An 8,710-nucleotide genomic window follows, 5' to 3' on the forward strand; every position below is an offset into this window, starting at 1 on the left:
CAATAGTGAACCCTCGAAGCGCCTTTTATAAGTCCAATAGAATAGCTGCCGAGGGAGGGTTTATACATACGTAGTAGGTATAATGGCATGTCCAGCTTGATTCCATTTTGATTAAAGCCGTGTTCTTGAGTTTTCCTAATGGAGAGGAACGAAAAGAAAGATTTCATTAAAAATTAGTCTTTTATTCCACTATCAATCATTCGTTTCCTTCTCTTTCCTCCTTAAAGCCTAGTTACGGAGTTCAACTTAAGGACGGAAAGGAACGGAAGATGAACGAAACAGAAAGAAAAGAAGATAAAAAAGGTTTTCCTTATTTTTTAAGGTTTTCCTTAAATAAAATGTAAAATTGCTTAAAATGCAAGTTTTGGTTAATATATGAAAGTTATTAGCGAAATGAAGAAAAGTGAACATGTAAATAATTACTAGGAAATGGCTACGAAATCCGGTTTTTAGTGCACTATATAAGTATCTTAGTTGTTCCTATATGGATCCACGATAAATAAGAATGAAATACAAAAGAATCAACTTTTTGGACTTGAATTGGAAAAGTTATGTCGATTGGAAGTGTTTTGGGTTTTCATGAGATGTGCCACTTGAAAACAACTGCGGAATACCATTGTTCTGGATGTCTAGAACTATAAATTCCCACACATAATGTTAAACAAAAACAAATTAAATGTTAAAAAAAAATAAGCTTTTGGATCTAAAATGAAAACAATATTATGTATAGAATGTAGATATATGAATTGGTTGAGAAATAAAAACTATATGAAATGCTACATGGAAATTTCCTTGGCAATTGAGTATATGTACATGTTTATAGTATTATCCAGGTTCAATAGGCGGTTAATACAATTGGATACCCAGTTTGAAAATATTTGAAATATTGAACTAAGAAGTTATACATGGAACAAGAATTTTTATCTGGTCCGAGTTGACCAATACCGAACCCCTAAGTTCCTTTCAAAGATTTAATAGCAGCCAAGGGAGGACTCACACAGACATAGTGGGTATGATGACATGTCGAGCTTGACTCCATTTTGATTAACGCCATGTTCTAGAGTTCTTTTTTATGGGAGAGGAACAGAAAGAAAGGGAGGTTGCCTTTCCTTCCATTCCCTATCCCTAATTTTCAACCCAAAAAGGACCGAGAGGAAATATTTCATGAAAGAAATAGTATTTTCTTCCCCTGCCGATCCTCTGTTTCCTTTCCTTTCCTTCCTTAAAGCCTAGTTACCGAGTTCCACTGAAGGAAGGAAAGGAAAGAAAGTTGAAAGAAATAGAAAGAAAAGAAGATAAAAAAAAGGTGTTTCATTTTTTTAGGTAGGGAAGATGACATGCATTTGTATGTCATAAACTTATGACATGAATTTTATGATACCTTAAATGCATGTCATCTTCCTTTATAACATTGTCTATAATGACACACAATTACAACACATGTTATTTTGTGTGCCATAAACTTAAGCATTTTAAAAAATTATATGTTTACTAATTTTCCAATTGAGTGACACTAGACCTATAGACTTTCGAATATTAGATCCTACCCTAAACCCTTCATCAGACATGAATAGGAAATAAGGCCAAACTAAGCATTCTCATGCTATAAGATCATAGTTATATACAACCGTGATGCATACACTAAGCAGTAATGATGTCAATTTCAAATAAGGAAGACCCTATGCTATCAGACATCAAATAATCAGACAATTATATCATGCAATTCCTGAAAATCCCTAGCCTATCCCTAGCATGATGTTTTAAAATATCATAACATATCATAAGCTCAGATAATTTTGTGGTAATTTGGGGTCTACTTAGTGACTCCGGCCGATCGTACACATTGCATCCTCTTTGATTATTTTGAAAACCATTTGAAAATTTGTTTTAAAAACCCTTTTTCCTTAGTTTCAGCCTGGATTCACATGAGTGTTCCTCATTTAACTCAAACCAACGTTCTAATACCAACCTGTAACATCCTTAAAATTCCAGTAAAATTCAAACTTTCCAAAACATCCCTTTTCTATAGAGGTGTTTACAACACCGTTGTTTCCAAAACATTTACTTAAATTCGGAATCATTTACACATTGTTTTCAAAACATTCACATTATCAGATTTTTCTAGAAACCATAAGTCCAAAACACAAGGATGTGCACGGTCATGCCTTCGCCTTACCAAAACATCTGAAGTACCTGAAACAATAAACTGAAACCATAATCACAAAGCTTGTTTAGTTCCACCATACAAATAACAACATATAATGGGTCCACAACTAATGTACTGTATTACCCCTGAACCCACATCAAAAGTTTGGCTTGCCCCCTAGGCCCACAGGTTATGTTTGTCTTGCTCCCCGATCCACAGTACGAGTCTAGCATGCCCTACCCAGCCCTCAGCTCGTATCTGGAATGCCCATGAGCACTCATTATGAGTCAGACATGCCCTTCCCGACCTTCAGCTCATATCTGGATCGCTCCAATACCCTCAAGCCTTAGTACTATTCTGGCATACCACTTGATCCTCAACTCGTATCTGGAATGCTAAGGTGCCCTTAGTATGAGTCTGGCATGTACTCCCTGGCCCTCAATTCATATCTAGAATACTTGAGGGTTTGTTGGCTACAACATAAAGCAGTACACCCTCAACCCAATCCGTACAATATGTGAAACATATAACAAATAATATCCTATACAGATAATCAGACAATATCACAGGCAATCCTACAGATCTACCAGACTATCATATCCATAACTAGCATGCTCATGCATATCTCTTCCGTACTTGGCATATCAACAATCTTAGGATATCAACCAGAGGGACAACATTAGTACCTTCGAACCTGTTAGTACAGTGAGGAAAACTCACCTCGTGTTGCTGAAACATACAGACGATGCCCGATCGCTGACTGCCGGATCCTGAACCAACATCATCAAGACAACACTCCAACAATAGCTGATTCCATGAATAGCCTCTAGCTGCGGTTCCGCTAGAAGATACCAAAATGAAAATCATTAGCATCTAGCCACTGACCCATATAATGAGTCCAATAAACATGGTAAAAGGCCTTTTTACCCTTCCTCAAACTTGGCCCAAAGCTAAGGACCAAACCAGATGACAAAAGGTCCAATATTAAAATAAACTCTTAGCCTAATTGTGGCCCAATTTTCCAACTTGGGCCTAATGGAATTCACTCAAGAAGATCTAGCAAGCTAAAAGACCAAACCACAAAATCCCAGATGGTCAATCACAACCCAATGTAGGCCAAACCCAAATCTTGATCCAAAGGCCCAAGCCCCTTCAAGCCTACACTTGGCACAATTTTCCAAATTGGGCCCAACTCCTTATTGGACTTGTCCAAAGGTCTGATCCTCTACATAGCCCCAAAGCACACTTATCCACTCAGTCCATTAGGGCCCAAGTATCAAAGCCCAAAAGATGGCCCAATACTCGAAGCCCAAAATCCGAAATCCAAATAAGGGACCTATGCGGGGTGTAGCCATTCGGTATGCTGGGCGTACATTGCCTTGCATTAACCCATTACGCGGGATTGACTCGGAACGCGGGGCATAGAGAAGCTTACACGGGGTGTACTCATGCGAAACTTAAACCTTCCATAAGTGCTTAATGGATTAAGCACTTGAGCTCAAACGTCAGATCGACTACTCAAATGTCCTATGGAACCATAAAGTATCAAACTTTAAGACTTATGGTCAACTAAAAAGGGATTAATACATGGTTTTAACCCATTTAGACCTCTACGAAGAACTAGGGACCAAACTAGCTCAAGGGACCTCATTTTTATGTCTTAGGACCCATCCTAAGGTCTGAAAGGACAACTTAAGTCGACCAAAGAAAAGCATGCACAATATTGGGACTCTTGGGAGAAGAAGGATACCAAAAAGTGATCAAAACAAGATCTTCACAAATCAAGCATAAAGGTAGAAGCTTTATACCTTCTAAAGCTCCCCGAGATGGTGACAACCTTAGATCTACAAGCTTGATTACTTCCTCGACTCCTTGATGCTCTTTCTTCTCATTCAATCACACCACCAACACACTTTAGGCTCCAAAACTCTCTCTTATGGACTAGGGTTTGCTAAAAACGGATCAAAGGCTTGGAGGCTGGAAAAGATGAGAGGAAATGGTCCGTAAGGTGCTTAAATACTACACAAACCCTAAAAGTTAAGGTTTCACGCTGGCACTCGTACGCGCAACGTACATATGTGTATGCCCAGTGTACCAGGGCACGCCCTACTACGCTTAGCGTACTCACATGTACACCTAACGTACTACTCAAGTTTCCAAAATTACAATTTTGCCACTTCTTTCCAAACCAAGGGCCAAACATGACATAACTCAAACTCCAAGGGATGAATTTGAAGTTATTGAAAGATGGGGTGTTATAGAAATGTGCCATTTAAGAAAGTGTTCGAAACAGAACTGGACCAGTAACTGAAGAAACATAAGTGGAATAAGTCGTAAACTAAGAACAGAGAACCCGACCGATTACTACAAACCAGTCCCAACAGGTTCGTATCTCGTTCCAAATTATTTTTTCGGTAAAAAATCCCATCCCTAAGTGATCCCTAGGTGACTCCATAGTACCAAAATCTATTATTATGCGTTGTGAGTGGTTTTATTTATGGATATTAATCACCACAATGCGTAAAGTGGTTAGATACCCTTTGAGTGGGCATGTGAAATGCTCCACAAGTCAACTCGTATGTTAATATGTTGGTAAGGTTGTGATGGGTTTTGGTCATAAGACATCCTATGTGCTCATACAAACCCTAATGCTTGGATCTAGGTTTCTCTATTGTACATGCTTTGAATCCAAGACTATAAACCCTAATTCTAGCATACAAGTAATCATATTAATATGTAATTAGGTTTAAGAACATACCTTGATTGTTATGTAGCAATAACAATTCCAATTCCTCCTTGAATTGGCTTTGGAAGGCTTAGAGTCACAAGTGTCACTCCTCTAATGGCTTACAAACACCATAAGCAAATGGAGAAGGTATAAAGAGAGAAGTGAGAGGTTAGAATTCGTATCTAGGACCTCTTGGGAAGGGATACACGAATTCATAGCCCTAGGGGTGTTTATATAGGTGTAGAGATAGGGTTTCAGTCATTATCCTTATCTAGTTGATTATCCATTAAGCAACCAATAAGATAATCCTTGAATCCTTATCATACTCGAATTCTAAGGGATTTACACCTCAAATTCGTTCACCATATATATAAGGTAATCCTTACCTTATTTTGTAACTATCACATAATTACAAATCAGCCCCTCTAGTTTAATTAATTACATTTGATCACAAAACTAATTCTTAATTAATTATTGACCAATATTAATTAAACAAATATGATTTCTCCTTTAATATATTATTCTTATAACATATTAATAAATCATATTATCCTCTCTCTCTTTATTCATTTCTCCAATCAAGTTGCTTTGGTGAAGGCAACCCAAAAGGACCATGCACCATCGGGTCAAGTACATACCAAAATAGTTATGGACTTAGACACTAATCCAACAGTCTCCCACTTGGATAAGTCTAACAACTATTCTGCGTATGACTTCAGATCCCGATCTGCAATCGTAGCTTTCCAAAGCCGTTGTCAACTCTGATCATATCAGATATGCGTGTCCTTAGATAAGGGATCATATATTCCTCCATTCTAGATATCGTATGAGATATGATTTCTAATCATTCTCTTTGTACTACTTCTCGATTTCCGATTTATGACAACAGACTAAGTGAACAAATCAAATTAGCCCTAGCCCGGCCGAGCATTTACGTATGTCATCACTAAACCATCGAGGGGCCCAAAGATATCGCTTTTATCCTACCTTGGATAAAAGGAACGGATAAACTTTGATACAATGCTCGCTTGCACTCACTCACCGAATTACACACAACAATATGTTTTATAACACCAAGTTACTGGTGCGTTTACATATTATCAATGTGCAACCGATTCGCAAGATACAACTCACACATCTCGGTTTCAAGAATATAAGATGTTATCGTCTCACCAATCACTCGTAATACAATTCATGGAGTGATCCAAGTGAGCGTGGGTTTAATCCAATGCTCAAATCATATTCATAAGCACTCATGAACGTTGCAGCAAACATTTGCTTATGTCTAATACTCTTCTAGACAATCCACACACCAATTCACGACAGTCTTCATTCATATCTACTTCCAACATATGAACGACTGTGGCCCGTTTGAATAATTCGATTATTCTTAATAAGCTCAATTATTCTGGAAGTCAAAACATGCAAGGTGAAACACAAGAATAATACTAATCCCATATGGCCTCAAACCTTTGAGTATAAACAAAACACGTTTTATTTATCACCATATCGATTACTCATTATTTGTCGTTTCGGGTAATCAACTTCGCATTTTAATTCCAACACTTGTCCCATGCTCCTAGTATGCACACAATATTTACCTATGGTTCTTACTTTTGCGAAATAGACAAATTGAACACATTTCCAATCATTCTCATTTTACAACACCAAATCCATTTTCTTAAGTGTAAGAATGTCAAATTCTTGTTACTTATAGAATATACTAGATTCTAACACTTTATGCAACGATCCTTTTGTAATGTCACTGCACCAAAGTCTCAAAGACTATTGCCAATGATATTACAAATTCCTCTATCGGAGATTGTTACAAGACAATTCCTTAGATATGATGTCTCTCACTCAAAGTACATTCCTTTGAACATCCTTTCGCATAAAGTTTCTAATCTAGACATAGATTTTACTTCCCAACATAGACACACTTCCATGTTTTCTATATGACAACTCATTCTTAATAGAATCTTATCTATTCGTAATGATGTCGATATCGTCCATCCAATATGGAAACACTTCCATAATTTCCAATACTATACTTCCAACTACTCGCAAGCGACCAATCCTCGTCGAACTTTGGATTGTCCTTTGATAGTTGTTTAATTATTTTAGTCAAAACCAATTCTAGTCCTTTTTCCCTCTAAATGCACTAGACATTTGGAAAATTTTAGAATGGTCAAACATTAAAGCATTTGCAATCGATCCTATACCCGAAGCGTAAGGGACATGATGCACAATGTTTTATTTGCTATGTTCTCAAAATTCGAATTGCGAAGAGGAATGCCGTAATCACAATCGAAATTTTAAGAACACACTATGTACCTTTGACTAAATTTATTAACATTCCACAACCTAATCCTTTAGATTTGAAATGAAGCATAATATTCTCTCCCTTAATTATAGCAAAACAACCTTTCAACTCTTACAACTTTGCAAAGTATGACTCTTGTTTTCTATAATTAATATTGCCAACTATGCAATACGTGCCTTAATAATCATACAATCATAACATTTATGCTCCCACTATCATGATGATTATTATAAAACATAACACTTATGCTCCCACTAGCTTCGACATGTATTCATAAACATCTTAACTTTCAGAAAAACAATACTTATTGAATTTCTTAAGTTCATGTTTCTAATACTTAGTGCTTTGATAATCTTTTATCAAGGCTTCTTGAACTTATACACTTTTGCCTTAGATAGTTCATATGTGTGTCTTAACAATTAAGACTAATTGCCAAACCTCACAATTCAAATTATGGAAAGGGATGCCGTAACCATGATCGAATTTGAGAATGCAATTTTACAATCACTATCTTTTAAAATCTTTCTTAGTGAAAGCATTTTCTCACAATCATTTTCATGAAGGAGGAAATCTTATGACACTTAGATTTAAACGGTGTATGTGTTCCTATCCATGCGAATTTGTTAAAACCAAAGTTTACGACAAATTCAAACTCATATGGATCGAACTTTCTTAATCTTGATTTCTTGCCTTATGGTAGCACAGCTGCCCACCACGTCTTCCAAGTAGTTAAGCATCTTACCTTTTTCCTATCAATGTACCTTTCATTGATCAAGGTCCTTGCCTTTTACGCATTCAAATGAGAACTCATAGGACTCACATGCATAATTAACTCGATTGGATTGGCACAGAAACAAAATAATGTCTTTACGATAGGTTGTAAACCTCAACTCGTGTGCTAGTGATGATCGATAAGGTTTATTTGATTTGTTCTTGAAACTTTTCGAGACCATTAAGACTCCCACTGACTCCTTGACATATAAGATTCTTTTGTCAATAAACATTTCTTGACAAACAAATTTTCAAGAGTTATTGTAGCTTGTATCAAAACACTTCATAAATTGGTCATAGTTGGTCTTTGTCTTATCCAAGACATCACAACTTTCCACATTTGATGAATGTTATAAACCTTTAATACTTTTTACTCATTGTCACAATCTTAACTTTAATACTTGTTATTTGAACAAAGTATGATTGTCTTCTTGATTTGACCATTTCATCAATCTTTGATTCCTCTTCTTGGACATACAATTGTACCAAGACTCACTTAGAGGATCAATTGAGATATGGTTCTTAATCATTAAGACCTATCATAAAGCATAAAAGCCACTCTCCCTTCTTCTTAGAATGGAGAAACTCTTATCTTTCTGCCTATTTGATTCTTCTTATTCGTTTTGCTATTGATCTAAACCCTTTAATCAATTCAAAATTACACTTAATCTTGTAAGTATAATCATATTTACTAAACCTTTAGTAAATGATGACGAATATCTTTGTTACTCTTATGGTGAAC

This window comes from Lactuca saligna, chromosome 9, assembly GCF_052625555.1.
Source record: "Lactuca saligna cultivar CGN05327 chromosome 9, ASM5262555v1, whole genome shotgun sequence".
Classification (NCBI taxonomy): domain Eukaryota; kingdom Viridiplantae; phylum Streptophyta; class Magnoliopsida; order Asterales; family Asteraceae; genus Lactuca; species Lactuca saligna.